At 47.8% G+C, this 19,495-nt stretch overlaps 16 non-coding genes across 16 annotated transcripts; all 16 read left to right on the top strand.

Annotated features, from left to right (window-relative positions):
- The first annotated feature begins 3,514 nt into the window (after positions 1-3,514).
- Positions 3,515-3,596, top strand: trnal-uag. The gene has a single exon. It is a non-coding gene; the product is annotated as a tRNA-Leu (tRNA).
- A 1,843-nt stretch (positions 3,597-5,439) lies between these two features.
- On the top strand, positions 5,440-5,512 carry trnaf-gaa. The gene has a single exon. It is a non-coding gene; the product is annotated as a tRNA-Phe (tRNA).
- Positions 5,513-5,791: 279 nt separating this feature from the next.
- On the top strand, positions 5,792-5,873 carry trnas-gcu. Its single transcript has one exon. It is a non-coding gene; the product is annotated as a tRNA-Ser (tRNA).
- A 106-nt stretch (positions 5,874-5,979) lies between these two features.
- On the top strand, positions 5,980-6,061 carry trnal-uag. The gene has a single exon. It is a non-coding gene; the product is annotated as a tRNA-Leu (tRNA).
- A 1,106-nt stretch (positions 6,062-7,167) lies between these two features.
- Positions 7,168-7,240, top strand: trnaf-gaa. Its single transcript has one exon. It is a non-coding gene; the product is annotated as a tRNA-Phe (tRNA).
- A 286-nt stretch (positions 7,241-7,526) lies between these two features.
- Positions 7,527-7,608, top strand: trnas-gcu. The gene has a single exon. It is a non-coding gene; the product is annotated as a tRNA-Ser (tRNA).
- A 106-nt stretch (positions 7,609-7,714) lies between these two features.
- Positions 7,715-7,796, top strand: trnal-uag. Its single transcript has one exon. It is a non-coding gene; the product is annotated as a tRNA-Leu (tRNA).
- Positions 7,797-9,796: 2,000 nt separating this feature from the next.
- On the top strand, positions 9,797-9,869 carry trnaf-gaa. The gene has a single exon. It is a non-coding gene; the product is annotated as a tRNA-Phe (tRNA).
- Positions 9,870-10,148: 279 nt separating this feature from the next.
- trnas-gcu lies at positions 10,149-10,230 on the top strand. Its single transcript has one exon. It is a non-coding gene; the product is annotated as a tRNA-Ser (tRNA).
- Positions 10,231-10,336: 106 nt separating this feature from the next.
- Positions 10,337-10,418, top strand: trnal-uag. Its single transcript has one exon. It is a non-coding gene; the product is annotated as a tRNA-Leu (tRNA).
- A 3,240-nt stretch (positions 10,419-13,658) lies between these two features.
- Positions 13,659-13,731, top strand: trnaf-gaa. Its single transcript has one exon. It is a non-coding gene; the product is annotated as a tRNA-Phe (tRNA).
- A 279-nt stretch (positions 13,732-14,010) lies between these two features.
- Positions 14,011-14,092, top strand: trnas-gcu. The gene has a single exon. It is a non-coding gene; the product is annotated as a tRNA-Ser (tRNA).
- A 106-nt stretch (positions 14,093-14,198) lies between these two features.
- trnal-uag lies at positions 14,199-14,280 on the top strand. Its single transcript has one exon. It is a non-coding gene; the product is annotated as a tRNA-Leu (tRNA).
- A 4,061-nt stretch (positions 14,281-18,341) lies between these two features.
- Positions 18,342-18,414, top strand: trnaf-gaa. The gene has a single exon. It is a non-coding gene; the product is annotated as a tRNA-Phe (tRNA).
- A 279-nt stretch (positions 18,415-18,693) lies between these two features.
- trnas-gcu lies at positions 18,694-18,775 on the top strand. The gene has a single exon. It is a non-coding gene; the product is annotated as a tRNA-Ser (tRNA).
- A 106-nt stretch (positions 18,776-18,881) lies between these two features.
- trnal-uag lies at positions 18,882-18,963 on the top strand. Its single transcript has one exon. It is a non-coding gene; the product is annotated as a tRNA-Leu (tRNA).
- Positions 18,964-19,495: the final 532 nt, after the last annotated feature.

Here is a 19,495-nt window from a genome sequence, read left to right on the forward strand (position 1 = left end):
GGGTTAAGGTCAGGGGGGCCATTCCTCCCAATCATGCCCCTCCAGGTGTCACTGCCACTGCCCACGTGAGCGTTGAAGTCCCCCAGTAGAACTACGGAATCCCCGGTCGGGGCACTTTCTAGCACCCCTCCCAGAGATGCCAAGAAGGTCTGGTACTCTACACTGCCATTTGGCCCATAAGCACAAATAACAGTGAGAGACCTCTCCCCAACCAGAAGGCACAGAGAAACGACCCTCTCGTTCACCGGGGTAAACTCCAATGCACGGCTGCTGAGCTGGGGAGCTATGAGCAAGCCCACACCAGCCCACCGCCACTCTCACTGCAGGCAAATACAGAGTTGTAGAGAGTCCAGCCTCTCTCAAGGAATTGGGTTCCAGAGCCCAAGCTGTGCGTGGAGGCGAACCCAACTATCTCTAGTCGGTATCTCTCAACCTCCCACACCAGTTCAGGCTCCTTCCCCCCAGCGAGGTGACATTCCATGTCCCTAGAGTCAGATTTTGTGTCCGGAGATTGGGTCGCCGAGGTTCCCCCCTTCGACTGCCACCCAATCCACATTGCACCAGCCCCTTACGGTTTTTCCTGCAGGTGGTGGGCCCACAGGAGATTGGCCCCACGTCGCTCCTTGGGGCTGAGCCTGGCTGGGCCCCGTGGGGTAAGACCCGGCCACCAGGCGCTCGCATGCGTGGGGCCCCGGTTGCGCCCTACCGGGCGACGTTATGGACCTTGCTTTAATTTTCTTCTAAATTTTTTTTTCTTATTTCTTATATGTGTGTGTGTGTGTGTGTGTGTGTGTGTGTGTGTGTGTGTGTGTGTGTGTGTGTGTGTACTGAACTACAAGTTTATTTTACAGAGAAAATCATATATTTATTTACTTTAAATCAATTGTATGCAATTGTTTTATTCTAAAATGGATTTGTTTTGCCAGGTGTTGTGAAAATCTTTGGCTTAAGAATGCTCTCAGAAGTAAAAGCATAAGGCCTTAAGAATATTATAATTGGTGTCATAAGCCATAAGGGAATAGGCCCCAGTTGCTATAATAGTTTTAAGGTAATATATAACTAATAAATGAATAACCACACATGCAACAGAATAGAAGAGTTTATTGTAATGAGGAAAATTTAGTCAAATTAAAGAGACCCAGAGCTATCAGGCCTAGGAGAAGTAGGGGTGTAATCTGGGGATCCAGGCCTCGGAGAAGGAGGAGAAGGTATATAGGCCGGGGATCAAGCTCAGAATTAGAGGGAGAAGATGCCAAAGCAGGTGAGAGAAGGCGAATATAGGCAAAAGGAGGAGATGGGGGACGAGGAGGAGAAGAAGGAGTTCCACGCTCAGGGCAGCAAGGTTCAGCATGAGGACAGCCTTCAGTTTGAGTTCTCTGGTCCATGAGGTCAGCGAAAGGAGTTTGGGTAGAGGAAGTGTGAGTCAGAGGTTTCTTCACAATGTGGGAGAGCATGAAAGGAAACTCAGGGAGTTCAGGGGAACAAAGCTGTTCCAGGAACTCAGGAAGCTCATAGGTAATATGATGCAGATGAAAGCGACGATAGCCAGGCATGATCTCAGCCAAAGCAGGCCTCTTATAGGGAGAAGGGAGAGAAATCCAGATGTTATGACCTGGACAAATTGGCTGACCCTGAGGATGTGGATCTAAGGGGAACAGAGAGTAACATTTAGCAGGAATAGAGGAACTAATGCTTAAAGTATGCATGAGCAAGCCCAGTCTGGAAAAATGAGAGACTGAGATCATAACAAGTTCATACTGTAAGTTCAGCAAGTTTAAGGAGTCACCATAGAACTCCACTTATGTGTATACAAAGCAACATTATAGCAGCAGGAGCTCAGCTACAATAGTAGTAATATAATGATCAATATAGAATTTTCAAAACAATTCAAACTCATAAACTCAAACGTATTCAGTAGAAAAATCATATACGATAGAAAATAGCAAGAAAAGAAATGAGAAAACTTACTCATTGTAGCTGAAAAGAGGATTAATCCACGAGATTAATCCACTGTCATGAAAGGCGGAGTGACAAATGTGACAAGAACAAGGATGCAAGGCTCTCTTGAGCATATTTTTAATAAAAGTGACGAAAAAGGCCGAAAAAAATAGGAAATCAAAGAAGTAGGAAAATCCATATATGGGCATATGAGCAAGGGTTGAGCTTCGATTCTAGGAAATAAGGGGAATTCAGAAAAACAGGATATTAGGTCACCTAGGAGGTGTATGAAGTAGTTCTGGGAAATAAGGGGATTTCAGAGAAGTCATGTAAATGACTAGGCGGGGTTTCAAGTACAACTTTGAGAAATAATGGGAAATTGCCTGAAAGTATGTAAATAAAAAGAAGAGGTGCCTAGAGGCGCCAGGGTATATACTGAGGGGATTTTCTTGGGGAAGTTCAGTTCTATCAATTCTTTCATTCATTTTTGGGTTGCATGTGAATGCTCTTTTGGGTTTTTCATTTGATATTTTTTGACTTAGAGATTTTCTTCTTGAGCTCAATGGAAGGAGTGAAGCTTCCCAAGCAGATCAGTGTGGCAAAGCTTCACTGCCAAACCAACCGTAGAGGGTTCCAAACAGCACATGTGGAACATGGAAATGCTGTTATTGAGTTCCAGGTTCCTGAAAAACCTTGAGGGTGAGGCAGTAAATAGCCACCGCAAGCATGCTAGAACTGAGACTGTAGTATCACATGTAGATGTAGCTTCACCTGGCACCAGACTGACTCGTGTGGCATGTGAATCTTCTTTCTGGCCTGCTGTCAAGCATGATCCTGTGTCGTTTAACAGGCCTGGATATTCAAATCAGCAGGGTCAACACTCATCAGCACCAGCACCTTCATCTGAGGGATGGTCCTTTGCTCCACCTGGTCATCACACATCAGCTCCAACATCACAGTCCAACATCAAAGAGTTACCGGACCCTAAGAAAGTCACACACATGCACTTGCATACTGAAATAGCTCAGTTGGGAAAGTGTTATACTGAAGATCTAAAGGTCCCTGGTTTGTCCCCGGGTTTCGGCAATTGGTTCCTTTGTATGGAGTCAAAGAAAATCACACGCTTTCACTCACTTTGTCCTAGAGTGGCATGTGATAAGCTAACCCAGGGTTTGCAGCTAAAAGTGACTTTTATAGGAGACCATATTTCCGTGCTGCATGGACACAGATCCATGTTATGGAGCACCAGTAAACTTTGCAGGGGCTTTGGATCTTGGTGTCCTGAACAAGACCCACTTCTTAAGCCCATTTGGAAAATGAAAATGCAGCAGAGCTACATTTAAAAAAAACTATGATTTTCTTAGCGTGGTTGGGTGTGTTTTCAGCACGACGAGGTGGCCGAGAGGTTAAAGCGAGGGACTGCTAATCTGTTGTGCTCTGCACGCGTGAGTTCGAATCCCATCCTCGTCGCTGACCTTCTCTTTACCTCAACACCTTCATTTGTTGCAGGCTTTATGTGTCCCGCTCGGTCGTTGCTAGAATGCGGTGTGAATATCCAGCCTTGGGCTGCGGTGCAGGTAGCGTGGCCGAGCGGTCTAAGGCGCTGGATTTAGGCTCCAGTCTCGTTGGGGGCGTGGGTTCAAATCCCACCGCTGCCAGCAAACATTTTCAAGTCACCGATTAAGCTTCCTACCTGTTCCCTCAATCCATGCTAGAGTGGGTGTGATAAGCTAGCCCTAGGTCTGCAGCTTTCTCAACATTATGCAGTATTTCTCTGCTGGTTGGACACAGATACTTGTTAGTTCACATGAGCTCCGCCAACATAAGGCTATGGAGCACCAATGAACTTTGCAATGCGCTTTGGATCTTGGTGTGTGAATCCTCTTTCTGGCCTGCTGTCAAGCATGATCCTGTGTAGTTTAACTGGCCTGGATATTCAAATCAGCAGGGTCAACACTCATCAGCACCAGCATCTGAGTGATAGTCATTTGCTTCACCTGGTCATCGCCCATCAGCTCCAATATCACAGTCTTTGGGATATATATACTTTCTGCCAGGTCATCAGCCATCAGTGCCAGCACCTTAGTCTCGGGGTTCTTCATCATTTTGCCAGGTCCCCGGTACATTATGCAGTATTTCCCTGCTGGTTGGACACAGATGCTTGTTAGTTCACATGAGCTCCACCAACATAAGGCTTTGGAGCACTAATGATTTTTGCAACGCGCTTTGGATCTTGGTGTGTGAATCCTCTTTCTGGCCTGCTGTCAAGCATGATCCTGTGTAGTTTAACTGGCCTGGATATTCAAATCAGCAGGGTCAACATTCATCAGCACCAGCATCTGAGTGATGGTCATTTGCTCCACCTGGTCATCGCCCATTGGCTCCAATATCACAGTCTCTGGGTTATATATCCTTTCTGCCAGGTCATCAGCCATCAGTGCCAGCACCTTAGTCTCAGGGTTCTTCATCATTTTGCCAGGTCCCCAGTACATTATGCAGTATTTCCCTGCTGGTTGGACACAGATGCTTGTTAGTTCACATGAGCTCCACCAACATAAGGCTTTGGAGCACCAATGAACTTTGCAATGCGCTTTGGATCTTGGTGTGTGAATCTTCTTTCTGGCCTGCTGTCAAGCATGATCCTGTGTAGTTTAACTGGCCTGGATATTCAAATCAGCAGGGTCAACACTCATCAGCACCAGCATCTGAGTGATGGTCATTTGCTCCACCTGGTCATCAGCCATCAGCTCCAATATCACAGTCTCTGGGTTATATATTCTTTCTTCCAGGTCATCACCCATCAGTTCCAGCACCTTAGTCTCATGGTTCTTCATCATTTTGCCAGGTCCCCAGTACATTATGCAGTATTTCCCTGCTGGTTGGATACAGATGCTTGTTAGTTCACATGAGCTCCACCAACATAAGGCTTTGGAGCACCAATAAACTTTGCAGTGCGCTTTGGATCTTGGTGTGTGAATCCTCTTTCTGGCCTGCTGTCAAGCATGATCCTGTGTAGTTTAAGTGGCCTGGATATTCAAATCAGCAGGGCCAACACTCATCAGCACCAGCACCTACATCTGAGGGATGGTCATTTGCCCCACCTGGTCATCGCCCATCAGCTCCAAAATCACAGTCTCTGGGTTATATATCCTTTCTGCCAGGTCATCACCCATCAGTTTCGGCACCGTAGTCTCAGGGTTCTTCATCATTTTGCCAGGTCCCCAGCCAACAGCCCTGAAGTCCCAGCAAAACTTTTCAAGGCACCGATTAAGCTTTTTACCTGTTCCCTCAATCTGTGCTACAGTGGGGTGTGATAAGCTAGCCCTGGGTCTGCAGCTTTCGCAACATAAGGCTATGGAGCACCACTGAACTTTGCAATGCATTGTGGGTTGTTGGCAAGACAAAAGCTTTACAAAGGTTGTGGCAGCCATGCCTTGGAGGTATGAATCTTAGGAAAAAGAGTTACCGGACCCTAAGGAAGTCCCATACGTACACTTGCATGCCGAAATAGCTCAGTTGGGGGAGCATTAGACTGAAGATCTAAAGTTCCCTGGTTCAATCCCGGGTTTCGGCATTTGGTTCCTCTGTATGGAGCCCAAGAAATTCACACGCTTTCACTCAATCTGTCCTAGAGTGGCATGTTATAAGCTAACCCAGGGTTTGCAGCCTAAGGCCACTGTTGCATGGACACAGATCCATGTTATGGATGACCAGTAAACTTTGCAGTGGCTTTGGATCTTGGTGTCCTGAACAAGACCCACTTCTTCAGCCCATTTGGAAAATGAAAATGCAGCAGAGCTACATTTAAAAAAAACTATGATTTTCTTAGCTGGGTTGGGTGTGTTTTCAGCACGACGAGGTGGCCGAGAGGTTAAGGCGATGGACTGCTAATCCGTTGTGCTCTGCACGCGTGGGTTCGAATCCCATCCTCGTCGCTGACCTCCTCTTTACCTCAACACCTTCATTTGTTGCAGGCTTTATGTGTCCCGCTCGGTCCGTGCTAGAATGCGGTGTGAATATCCAGCCTTGGGCTGCGGTGCAGGTAGCGTGGCCGAGCGGTCTAAGGCGCTGGATTTAGGCTCCAGTCTCTTTGGGGGCGTGGGTTCAAATCCCACTGCTGCCAGCAAACCTTTTCAAGGCACCGATTAAGCTTCCTACCTGTTCCCTCAATCCATGCTAGAGTGGGTGTGATAAGCTAGCCCTAGGTCTGCAGCTTTCATTATGCAGTATTTCTCTGCTGGTTGGACACAGATGCTTGTTAGTTCACATGAGCTCCGCCAACATAAGGCTATGGAGCACCAATGTACTTTGCAATGCGCTTTGGATCTTGGTATGTGAATCTTCTTTCTGGCCTGCTGTCAAGCATGATCCTGTGTAGTTTAACTGGCCTGGATATTCAAATCAGCAGGGTCAACACTCATCAGCACCAGCACCTACATCTGAGGGATGGTCATTTGCCCCACCTGGTCATCGCCCATCAGCTCCAAAATCACAGTCTCTGGGTTATATATCCTTTCTGCCAGGTCATCACCCATCAGTGCCAGCACCTTAGTCTCAGGGTTCTTCATCATTTTGCCAGGTCCCCAGTACATTATGCAGTATTTCCCTGCTGGTTGGACACAGATGCTTGTTAGTTCACATGAGCTCCACCAACATAAGGCTTTGGAGCACCAATGAACTTTGCAGTGCGCTTTGGATCTTGGTGTGTGAATCCTCTTTCTGGCCTGCTGTCAAGCATGATCCTGTGTAGTTTAAGTGGCCTGGATATTCAAATCAGCAGGGCCAACACTCATCAGCACCAGCATCTGAGTGATGGTCATTTGCTCCACCTGGTCATCGCCCATCAGCTCCAATATCACAGTCTCTGGGTTATATATCCTTTCTGCCAGGTCATCACCCATCAGTTTCAGCACCGTAGTCTCAGGGTTCTTCATCATTTTGCCAGGTCCCCAGCCAACAGCCCTGAAGTCCCAGCAAAACTTTTCAAGGCACTGATTAAGCTTTTTACCTGTTCCCTCAATCTGTGCTACAGTGGGGTGTGATAAGCTAGCCCTGGGTCTGCAGCTTTCGCAACATAAGGCTATGGAGCACCACTGAACTTTGCAATGCATTGTGGGGTCTTGGCAAGACAAAAGCTTTACAAAGGTTGTGGCAGCCATGCCTTGCAGGTATGAATCTTAGGAAAAAGAGTTACCGGACCCTAAGAAAGTCACACAGGTGCACTTGCATGCCGAAATAGCTCAGTTGGGAGAGCGTTAGACTGAAGATCTAAAGGTCCCTGGTTCGATCCCGGGTTTCGGCAATTGGTTCCTTTGTATGAAGACCAAGAATTTCACACGCTTTCACTCAATCTGTCCTAGAGTGGCATGTGATAAGCTAACCCAGGGTTTGCAGCCTAAGGCCATATTTCACTGTTGCCTGGACACAGATCCATGTTATGGATGACCAGTAAACTTTGCAGTGGCTTTGGATCTTGGTGTCCTGAACAAGACCCACTTCTTAAAGCCATTTGGAAAATGAAAATGCAGCAGAGCTACATTTAAAAAAAACTATGATTTTCTTAGCGTGGTTGGGTGTGTTTTCAGCACGACGAGGTGGCCGAGAGGTTAAGGCGATGGACTGCTAATCCGTTGTGCTCTGCACGCGTGGGTTCGAATCCCATCCTCGTCGCTGACCTCCTCTTTACCTCAACACCTTCATTTGTTGCAGGCTTTATGTGTCCCGCTCGGTCCGTGCTAGAATGCGGTGTGAATATCCAGCCTTGGGCTGCGGTGCAGGTAGCGTGGCCGAGCGGTCTAAGGCGCTGGATTTAGGCTCCAGTCTCTTTGGGGGCGTGGGTTCAAATCCCACCGCTGCCAGCAAACCTTTTCAAGGCACCGATTAAGCTTCCTACCTGTTCCCTCAATCCATGCTAGAGTGGGTGTGATAAGCTAGCCCTAGGTCTGCAGCTTTCATTATGCAGTATTTCTCTGCTGGTTGGACACAGATGCTTGTTAGTTCACATGAGCTCCGCCAACATAAGGCTATGGAGCACCAATGTACTTTGCAATGCGCTTTGGATCTTGGTGTGTGAATCCTCTTTCTGGCCTGCTGTCAAGCATGATCCTGTGTAGTTTAAGTGGCCTGGATATTCAAATCAGCAGGGCCAATACTCATCACCACCAGCATCTGAGTGATGGTCATTTGCTCCACCTGGTCATCGCCCATCAGCTCCAATATCACAGTCTCTGGGTTATATATCCTTTCTGCCAGGTCATCACCCATCAGTTTCAGCACCGTAGTCTCAGGGTTCTTCATCATTTTGCCAGGTCCCCAGCCAACAGCCCTGAAGTCCCAGCAAAACTTTTCAAGGCACTGATTAAGCTTTTTACCTGTTCCCTCAATCTGTGCTACAGTGGGGTGTGATAAGCTAGCCCTGGGTCTGCAGCTTTCGCAACATAAGGCTATGGAGCACCACTGAACTTTGCAATGCATTGTGGGGTCTTGGCAAGACAAAAGCTGAGTGATTGTCATTTGCTCCACCTGGTCATCAGCCATCAGCTCCAATATCACAGTCTCTGGGTTATATATCCTTTCTGCCAGGTCATCACCCATCAGTGCCAGCACCTTAGTCTCAGGGTTCTTTATCATTTTGCCAGGTCCCCAGTACATTATGCAGTATTTCCCTGCTGGTTGGACACAGATGCTTGTTAGTTTACATGAGCTCCACCAACATAAGGCTTTGGAGCACCAATGAACTTTGCAATGCGCTTTGGATCTTGGTGTGTGAATCCTCTTTCTGGCCTGCTGTCAAGCATGATCCTGTGTAGTTTAACTGGCCTGGATATTCAAATCAGCAGGGCCAACACTCATCAGCACCAGCATCTGAGTGATGGTCATTTGCTCCACCTGGTCATCGCCCATCAGCTCCAATATCACAGTCTCTGGGTTATATATCCTTTCTGCCAGGTCATCACCCATCAGTGCCAGCACCTTAGTCTCAGGGTTCTTTATCATTTTGCCAGGTCCCCAGTACATTATGCAGTATTTCCCTGCTGGTTGGACACAGATGCTTGTTAGTTTACATGAGCTCCACCAACATAAGGCTTTGGAGCACCAATGAACTTTGCAATCCGCTTTGGATCTTGGTGTGTGAATCCTCTTTCTGGCCTGCTGTCAAGCATGATCCTATGTAGTTTAACTGGCCTGGATATTCAAATCAGCATGGCCAACACTCATCAGCACCAGCACCAGCATCTGAGGGATGGTCATTTGCTCCACCTGGTCATCGCCCATCAGCTCCAATATCACAGTCTCTGGGTTATATATCCTTTCTGCCAGGTCATCACCCATGAACTTCTTTCTGGCCTGCTGTCAAGCATGATCCTGTGTAGTTTAAGTGGCCTGGATATTCAAATCAGCAGGGCCAACACTCATCAGCACCAGCACCTACATCTGAGGGATGGTCATTTGCTCCACCTGGTCATCGCCCATCAGCTCCAATATCACAGTCTCTGGGTTATATATCCTTTCTGCCACGTCATCACCCATCAGTTTCAGCACCGTAGTCTCAGGGTTCTTCATCATTTTGCCAGGTCCCCAGCCAACAGCCCTGAAGTCCCAGCAAAACTTTTCAAGGCACCGATTAAGCTTTTTACCTGTTCCCTCAATCTGTGCTACAGTGGGGTGTGATAAGCTAGCCCTGGGTCTGCAGCTTTCGCAACATAAGGCTATGGAGCACCACTGAACTTTGCAATGCATTGTGGGGTCTTGGCAAGACAAAAGCTTTACAAAGGTTGTGGCAGCCATGCCTTGCAGGTATGAATCTTAGGAAAAAGAGTTACCGGACCCTAAGAAAGTCACACAGGTGCACTTGCATGCCGAAATAGCTCAGTTGGGAGAGCGTTAGACTGAAGATCTAAAGGTCCCTGGTTCGATCCCGGGTTTCGGCAATTGGTTCCTTTGTATGAAGACCAAGAATTTCACACGCTTTCACTCAATCTGTCCTAGAGTGGCATGTGATGAGCTAACCCAGGGTTTGCAGCCTAAGGCCACTGTTGCATGGACACAGATCCATGTTATGGATGACCAGTAAACTTTGCAGTGGCTTTGGATCTTGGTGTCCTGAACAAGACCCACTTCTTAAAGCCATTTGAAAAATGAAAATGCTGCAGAGCTACATTTAAAAAAAACTATGATTTTCTTAGCTGGGTTGGGTGTGTTTTCAGCACGACGAGGTGGCCGAGAGGTTAAGGCGATGGACTGCTAATCCGTTGTGCTCTGCACGCGTGGGTTCGAATCCCATCCTCGTCGCTGACCTCCTCTTTACCTCAACACCTTCATTTGTTGCAGGCTTTATGTGTCCCGCTCGGTCCGTGCTAGAATGCGGTGTGAATATCCAGCCTTGGGCTGCGGTGCAGGTAGCGTGGCCGAGCGGTCTAAGGCGCTGGATTTAGGCTCCAGTCTCTTTGGGGGCGTGGGTTCAAATCCCACCGCTGCCAGCAAACCTTTTCAAGGCACCGATTAAGCTTCCTACCTGTTCCCTCAATCCATGCTAGAGTGGGTGTGATAAGCTAGCCCTAGGTCTGCAGCTTTCATTATGCAGTATTTCTCTGCTGGTTGGACACAGATGCTTGTTAGTTCACATGAGCTCCGCCAACATAAGGCTATGGAGCACCAATGTACTTTGCAATGCGCTTTGGATCTTGGTGTGTGAATCTTCTTTCTGGCCTGCTGTCAAGCATGATCCTGTGTAGTTTAACTGGCCTGGATATTCAAATCAGCAGGGTCAACACTCATCAGCACCAGCACCTACATCTGAGGGATGGTCATTTGCTCCACCTGGTCATCGCCCATCAGCTCCAAAATCACAGTCTCTGGGTTATATATCCTTTCTGCCAGGTCATCACCCATCAGTGCCAGCACCTTAGTCTCAGGGTTCTTCATCATTTTGCCAGGTCCCCAGTACATTATGCAGTATTTCCCTGCTGGTTGGACACAGATGCTTGTTAGTTCACATGAGCTCCGCCAACATAAGGCTATGGAGCACCAATGTACTTTGCAATGCGCTTTGGATATTGGTATGTGAATCTTCTTTCTGGCCTGCTGTCAAGCATGATCCTGTGTAGTTTAACTGGCCTGGATATTCAAATCAGCAGGGTCAACACTCATCAGCACCAGCACCTACATCTGAGGGATGGTCATTTGCTCCACCTGGTCATCAGCCATCAGCTCCAATATCACAGTCTCTGGGTTATATATCCTTTCTTACGGGTCATCACCCATCAGTTCCATCACCTTAGTATCATGGTTCTTCATCATTTTGCCAGGTCCCCAGTACATTATGCAGTATTTCCCTGCTGGTTGGATACAGATGCTTGTTAGTTCACATGAGCTCCACCAACATAAGGCTTTGGAGCACCAATAAACTTTGCAGTGCGCTTTGGATCTTGGTGTGTGAATCCTCTTTCTGGCCTGCTGTCAAGCATGATCCTGTGTAGTTTAAGTGGCCTGGATATTCAAATCAGCAGGGCCAACACTCATCAGCACCAGCATCTGAGTGATGGTCATTTGCTCCACCTGGTCATCGCCCATCAGCTCCAAAATCACAGTCTCTGGGTTATATATCCTTTCTGCCAGGTCATCACCCATCAGTTTCAGCACCGTAGTCTCAGGGTTCTTCATCATTTTGCCAGGTCCCCAGCCAACAGCCCTGAAGTCCCAGCAAAACTTTTCAAGGCACTGATTAAGCTTTTTACCTGTTCCCTCAATCTGTGCTACAGTGGGGTGTGATAAGCTAGCCCTGGGTCTGCAGCTTTCGCAACATAAGGCTATGGAGCACCACTGAACTTTGCAATGCATTGTGGGGTCTTGGCAAGACAAAAGCTGAGTGATTGTCATTTGCTCCACCTGGTCATCAGCCATCAGCTCCAATATCACAGTCTCTGGGTTATATATCCTTTCTGCCAGGTCATCACCCATCAGTGCCAGCACCTTAGTCTCAGGGTTCTTTATCATTTTGCCAGGTCCCCAGTACATTATGCAGTATTTCCCTGCTGGTTGGACACAGATGCTTGTTAGTTTACATGAGCTCCACCAACATAAGGCTTTGGAGCACCAATGAACTTTGCAATGCGCTTTGGATCTTGGTGTGTGAATCCTCTTTCTGGCCTGCTGTCAAGCATGATCCTGTGTAGTTTAAGTGGCCTGGATATTCAAATCAGCAGGGCCAACACTCATCAGCACCAGCATCTGAGTGATGGTCATTTGCTCCACCTGGTCATCGCCCATCAGCTCCAAAATCACAGTCTCTGGGTTATATATCCTTTCTGCCAGGTCATCACCCATCAGTTTCAGCACCGTAGTCTCAGGGTTCTTCATCATTTTGCCAGGTCCCCAGCCAACAGCCCTGAAGTCCCAGCAAAACTTTTCAAGGCACTGATTAAGCTTTTTACCTGTTCCCTCAATCTGTGCTACAGTGGGGTGTGATAAGCTAGCCCTGGGTCTGCAGCTTTCGCAACATAAGGCTATGGAGCACCACTGAACTTTGCAATGCATTGTGGGGTCTTGGCAAGACAAAAGCTGAGTGATTGTCATTTGCTTCACCTGATCATCGCCCATCAGCTCCAATATCACAGTCTTTGGGATATATATCCTTTCTGCCAGGTCATCACCCATCAGTGCCAGCACCTTAGTCTCAGGGTTCATCATTTTACCAGGTCCCCAGTACATTATGCAGTATTTCCCTGCTGGTTGGACACAGATGCTTGTTAGTTCACATGAGCTCCACCAACATAAGGCTTTGGAGCACCAATGAACTTTGCAATGCGCTTTGGATCTTGGTGTGTGAATCTTCTTTCTGGCCTGCTGTCAAGCATGATCCTGTGTAGTTTAACTGGCCTGGATATTCAAATCAGCAGGTTCAACACTCATCAGCACCAGCATCTGAGTGATGGTCATTTGCTCCACCTGGTCATCAGCCATCAGCTCCAATATCACAGTCTCTGGGTTATATATCCTTTCTGCCAGGTCATCACCCATCAGTGCCAGAACCTTAGTCTCAGGGTTCTTTATCATTTTGCCAGGTCCCCAGTACATTATGCAGTATTTCCCTGCTGGTTGGACACAGATGCTTGTTAGTTCACAATGAGCTCCGCCAACATAAGGCTTTGGAGCACCAATGAACTTTGCAGTGCGCTTTGGATCTTGGTGTGTGAATCCTCTTTCTGGCCTGCTGTCAAGCATGATCCTGTGTAGTTTAACTGGCCTGGATATTCAAATCAGCAGGGCCAACACTCATCAGCACCAGCACCTACATCTGAGGGATGGTCATTTGCTCCACCTGGTCATCGCCCATCAGCTCCAAAATCACAGTCTCTGGGTTATATATCCTTTCTGCCAGGTCATCACCCATCAGTTTCAGCACCGTAGTCTCAGGGTTCTTCATCATTTTGCCAGGTCCCCAGCCAACAGCCCTGAAGTCCCAGCAAAACTTTTCAAGGCACCGATTAAGCTTTTTACCTGTTCCCTCAATCTGTGCTACAGTGGGGTGTGATAAGCTAGCCCTGGGTCTGCAGCTTTCGCAACATAAGGCTATGGAGCACCACTGAACTTTGCAATGCATTGTGGGGTCTTGGCAAGACAAAAGCTTTACAAAGGTTGTGGCAGCCATGCCTTGCAGGTATGAATCTTAGGAAAAAGAGTTACCGGACCCTAAGAAAGTCACACAGGTGCACTTGCATGCCGAAATAGCTCAGTTGGGAGAGCGTTAGACTGAAGATCTAAAGGTCCCTGGTTCGATCCCGGGTTTCGGCAATTGGTTCCTTTGTATGAAGACCAAGAATTTCACACGCTTTCACTCAATCTGTCCTAGAGTGGCATGTGATGAGCTAACCCAGGGTTTGCAGCCTAAGGCCACTGTTGCATGGACACAGATCCATGTTATGGATGACCAGTAAACTTTGCAGTGGCTTTGGATCTTGGTGTCCTGAACAAGACCCACTTCTTCAGCCCATTTGGAAAATGAAAATGCAGCAGAGCTACATTTAAAAAAAACTATGATTTTCTTAGCTGGGTTGGGTGTGTTTTCAGCACGACGAGGTGGCCGAGAGGTTAAGGCGATGGACTGCTAATCCGTTGTGCTCTGCACGCGTGGGTTCGAATCCCATCCTCGTCGCTGACCTCCTCTTTACCTCAACACCTTCATTTGTTGCAGGCTTTATGTGTCCCGCTCGGTCCGTGCTAGAATGCGGTGTGAATATCCAGCCTTGGGCTGCGGTGCAGGTAGCGTGGCCGAGCGGTCTAAGGCGCTGGATTTAGGCTCCAGTCTCTTTGGGGGCGTGGGTTCAAATCCCACCGCTGCCAGCAAACCTTTTCAAGGCACCGATTAAGCTTCCTACCTGTTCCCTCAATCCATGCTAGAGTGGGTGTGATAAGCTAGCCCTAGGTCTGCAGCTTTAATTATGCAGTATTTCTCTGCTGGTTGGACACAGATGCTTGTTAGTTCACATGAGCTCCGCCAACATAAGGCTATGGAGCACCAATGTACTTTGCAATGCGCTTTGGATCTTGGTATGTGAATCTTCTTTCTGGCCTGCTGTCAAGCATGATCCTGTGTAGTTTAACTGGCCTGGATATTCAAATCAGCAGGGTCAACACTCATCAGCACCAGCACCTACATCTGAGGGATGGTCATTTGCCCCACCTGGTCATCGCCCATCAGCTCCAAAATCACAGTCTCTGGGTTATATATCCTTTCTGCCAGGTCATCACCCATCAGTGCCAGCACCTTAGTCTCAGGGTTCTTCATCATTTTGCCAGGTCCCCAGTACATTATGCAGTATTTCCCTGCTGGTTGGACACAGATGCTTGTTAGTTCACATGAGCTCCACCAACATAAGGCTTTGGAGCACCAATGTACTTTGCAATGCGCTTTGGATCTTGGTGTGTGAATCTTCTTTCTGGCCTGCTGTCAAGCATGATCCTGTGTAGTTTAACTGGCCTGGATATTCAAATCAGCAGGGTCAACACTCATCAGCACCAGCATCTGAGTGATGGTCATTTGCTCCACCTGGTCATCAGCCATCAGCTCCAATATCACAGTCTCTGGGTTATATATCCTTTCTTCCAGGTCATCACCCATCAGTTCCAGCACCTTAGTCTCAGGGTTCTTCATCATTTTGCCAGGTCCCCAGTACATTATGCAGTATTTCCCTGCTGGTTGGACACAGATGCTTGTTAGTTCACATGAGCTCCACCAACATAAGGCTTTGGAGCACCAATGTACTTTGCAATGCGCTTTGGATCTTGGTGTGTGAATCTTCTTTCTGGCCTGCTGTCAAGCATGATCCTGTGTAGTTTAACTGGCCTGGATATTCAAATCAGCAGGGTCAACACTCATCAGCACCAGCACCTACATCTGAGGGATGGTCATTTGCCCCACCTGGTCATCGCCCATCAGCTCCAAAATCACAGTCTCTGGGTTATATATCCTTTCTGCCAGGTCATCACCCATCAGTGCCAGCACCTTAGTCTCAGGGTTCTTCATCATTTTGCCAGGTCCCCAGTACATTATGCAGTATTTCCCTGCTGGTTGGACACAGATGCTTGTTAGTTCACATGAGCTCCACCAACATAAGGCTTTGGAGCACCAATGTACTTTGCAATGCGCTTTGGATCTTGGTGTGTGAATCTTCTTTCTGGCCTGCTGTCAAGCATGATCCTGTGTAGTTTAACTGGCCTGGATATTCAAATCAGCAGGGTCAACACTCATCAGCACCAGCATCTGAGTGATGGTCATTTGCTCCACCTGGTCATCAGCCATCAGCTCCAATATCACAGTCTCTGGGTTATATATCCTTTCTTACGGGTCATCACCCATCAGTTCCATCACCTTAGTATCATGGTTCTTCATCATTTTGCCAGGTCCCCAGTACATTATGCAGTATTTCCCTGCTGGTTGGATACAGATGCTTGTTAGTTCACATGAGCTCCACCAACATAAGGCTTTGGAGCACCAATGTACTTTGCAATGCGCTTTGGATCTTGGTGTGTGAATCTTCTTTCTGGCCTGCTGTCAAGCATGATCCTGTGTAGTTTAACTGGCCTGGATATTCAAATCAGCAGGGTCAACACTCATCAGCACCAGCACCTACATCTGAGGGATGGTCATTTGCCCCACCTGGTCATCGCCCATCAGCTCCAAAATCACAGTCTCTGGGTTATATATCCTTTCTGCCAGGTCATCACCCATCAGTGCCAGCACCTTAGTCTCAGGGTTCTTCATCATTTTGCCAGGTCCCCAGTACATTATGCAGTATTTCCCTGCTGGTTGGACACAGATGCTTGTTAGTTCACATGAGCTCCACCAACATAAGGCTTTGGAGCACCAATGTACTTTGCAATGCGCTTTGGATCTTGGTGTGTGAATCTTCTTTCTGGCCTGCTGTCAAGCATGATCCTGTGTAGTTTAACTGGCCTGGATATTCAAATCAGCAGGGTCAACACTCATCAGCACCAGCATCTGAGTGATGGTCATTTGCTCCACCTGGTCATCAGCCATCAGCTCCAATATCACAGTCTCTGGGTTATATATCCTTTCTTACGGGTCATCACCCATCAGTTCCATCACCTTAGTATCATGGTTCTTCATCATTTTGCCAGGTCCCCAGTACATTATGCAGTATTTCCCTGCTGGTTGGACACAGATGCTTGTTAGTTCACATGAGCTCCACCAACATAAGGCTTTGGAGCACCAATGTACTTTGCAATGCGCTTTGGATCTTGGTGTGTGAATCTTCTTTCTGGCCTGCTGTCAAGCATGATCCTGTGTAGTTTAACTGGCCTGGATATTCAAATCAGCAGGGTCAACACTCATCAGCACCAGCACCTACATCTGAGGGATGGTCATTTGCCCCACCTGGTCATCGCCCATCAGCTCCAAAATCACAGTCTCTGGGTTATATATCCTTTCTGCCAGGTCATCACCCTTCAGTGCCAGCACCTTAGTCTCAGGGTTCTTCATCATTTTGCCAGGTCCCCAGTACATTATGCAGTATTTCCCTGCTGGTTGGACACAGATGCTTGTTAGTTCACATGAGCTCCACCAACATAAGGCTTTGGAGCACCAATGAACTTTGCAACGCGCTTTGGATCTTGGTGTGTGAATCCTCTTTCTGGCCTGCTGTCAAGCATGAACCTGTGTAGTTTAACTGGCCTGGATATTCAAATCAGCAGGGCCAACACTCATCAGCACCAGCACCTACATCTGAGGGATGGTCATTTGCTCCACCTGGTCATCGCCCATCAGCTCCAAAATCACAGTCTCTGGGTTATATATCCTTTCTGCCAGGTCATCACCCATCAGTGCCAGCACCTTAGTCTCAGGGTTCATCATTTTGCCAGGTCCCCAGTACATTATGCAGTATTTCCCTGCTGGTTGGACACAGATGCTTGTTAGTTCACATGAGCTCCACCAACATAAGGCTTTGGAGCACCAATGAACTTTGCAATGCCCTTTGGATCTTGGTGTGTGAATCCTCTTTCTGGCCTGCTGTCAAGCATGATCCTGTGTAGTTTAACTGGCCTGGATATTCAAATCAGCAGGGTCAACACTCATCAGCACCAGCATCTGAGTGATGGTCATTTGCTCCACCTGGTCATCAGCCATCAGCTCCAATATCACAGTCTCTGGGTTATATATCCTTTCTTCCAGGTCATCACCCATCAGTTCCAGCACCTTAGTCTCATGGTTCTTCATCATTTTGCCAGGTCCCCAGTACATTATGCAGTATTTCCCTGCTGGTTGGATACAGATGCTTGTTAGTTCACATGAGCTCCACCAACATAAGGCTTTGGAGCACCCATGAACTTTGCAGTGCGCTTTGGATCTTGGTGTGTGAATCCTCTTTCTGGCCTGCTGTCAAGCATGATCCTGTGTAGTTTAACTGGCCTGGATATTCAAATCAGCAGGGCCAACACTCATCAGCACCAGCACCTACATCTGAGGGATGGTCATTTGCCCCACCTGGTCATCGCCCATCAGCTCCAAAATCACAGTCTCTGGGTTATATATCCTTTCTGCCAGGTCATCACCCATCAGTTTCGGCACCGTAGTCTCAGGGTTCTTCATCATTTTGCCAGGTCCCCAGCCAACAGCCCTGAAGTCCCAGCAAAACTTTTCAAGGCACCGATTAAGCTTTTTACCTGTTCCCTCAATCTGTGCTACAGTGGGGTGTGATAAGCTAGCCCTGGGTCTGCAGCTTTCGCAACATAAGGCTATGGAGCACCACTGAACTTTGCAATGCATTGTGGGGTCTTGGCAAGACAAAAGCTTTACAAAGGTTGTGGCAGCCATGCCTTGCAGGTATGAATCTTAGGAAAAAGAGTTACCGGACCCTAAGAAAGTCACACAGGTGCACTTGCATGCCGAAATAGCTCAGTTGGGAGAGCGTTAGACTGAAGATCTAAAGGTCCCTGGTTCGATCCCGGGTTTCGGCAATTGGTTACTTTGTATGAAGACCAAGAATTTCACACGCTTTCACTCAATCTGTCCTAGAGTGGCATGTGATAAGCTAACCCAGGGTTTGCAGCCTAAGGCCACTGTTGCATGGACACAGATCCATGTTATGGATGACCAGTAAACTTTGCAGTGGCTTTGGATCTTGGTGTCCTGAACAAGACCCACTTCTTCAGCCCATTTGGAAAATGAAAATGCAGCAGAGCTACATTTAAAAAAAACTATGATTTTCTTAGCTGGGTTGGGTGTGTTTTCAGCACGACGAGGTGGCCGAGAGGTTAAGGCGATGGACTGCTAATCCGTTGTGCTCTGCACGCGTGGGTTCGAATCCCATCCTCGTCGCTGACCTCCTCTTTACCTCAACATCTTCATTTGTTGCAGGCTTTATGTGTCCCGCTCGGTCCGTGCTAGAATGCGGTGTGAATATCCAGCCTTGGGCTGCGGTGCAGGTAGCGTGGCCGAGCGGTCTAAGGCGCTGGATTTAGGCTCCAGTCTCTTTGGGGGCGTGGGTTCAAATCCCACCGCTGCCAGCAAACCTTTTCAAGGCACCGATTAAGCTTCCTACCTGTTCCCTCAATCCATGCTAGAGTGGGTGTGATAAGCTAGCCCTAGGTCTGCAGCTTTCTCAACATTATGCAGTATTTCTCTGCTGGTTGGACACAGATGCTTGTTAGTTCACATGAGCTCCGCCAACATAAGGCTATGGAGCACCAATGTACTTTGCAATGCGCTTTGGATCTTGGTATGTGAATCTTCTTTCTGGCCTGCTGTCAAGCATGATCCTGTGTAGTTTAACTGGCCTGGATATTCAAATCAGCAGGGTCAACACTCATCAGCACCAGCACCTACATCTGAGGGATGGTCATTTGCCCCACCTGGTCATCGCCCATCAGCTCCAAAATCACAGTCTCTGGGTTATATATCCTTTCTGCCAGGTCATCACCCTTCAGTGCCAGCACCTTAGTCTCAGGGTTCTTCATCATTTTGCCAGGTCCCCAGTACATTATGCAGTATTTCCCTGCTGGTTGGACACAGATGCTTGTTAGTTCACATGAGCTCCAC

The sequence above is a fragment of the Tachysurus fulvidraco genome, chromosome 5 (genome assembly GCF_022655615.1).
Source record: "Tachysurus fulvidraco isolate hzauxx_2018 chromosome 5, HZAU_PFXX_2.0, whole genome shotgun sequence".
Classification (NCBI taxonomy): domain Eukaryota; kingdom Metazoa; phylum Chordata; class Actinopteri; order Siluriformes; family Bagridae; genus Tachysurus; species Tachysurus fulvidraco.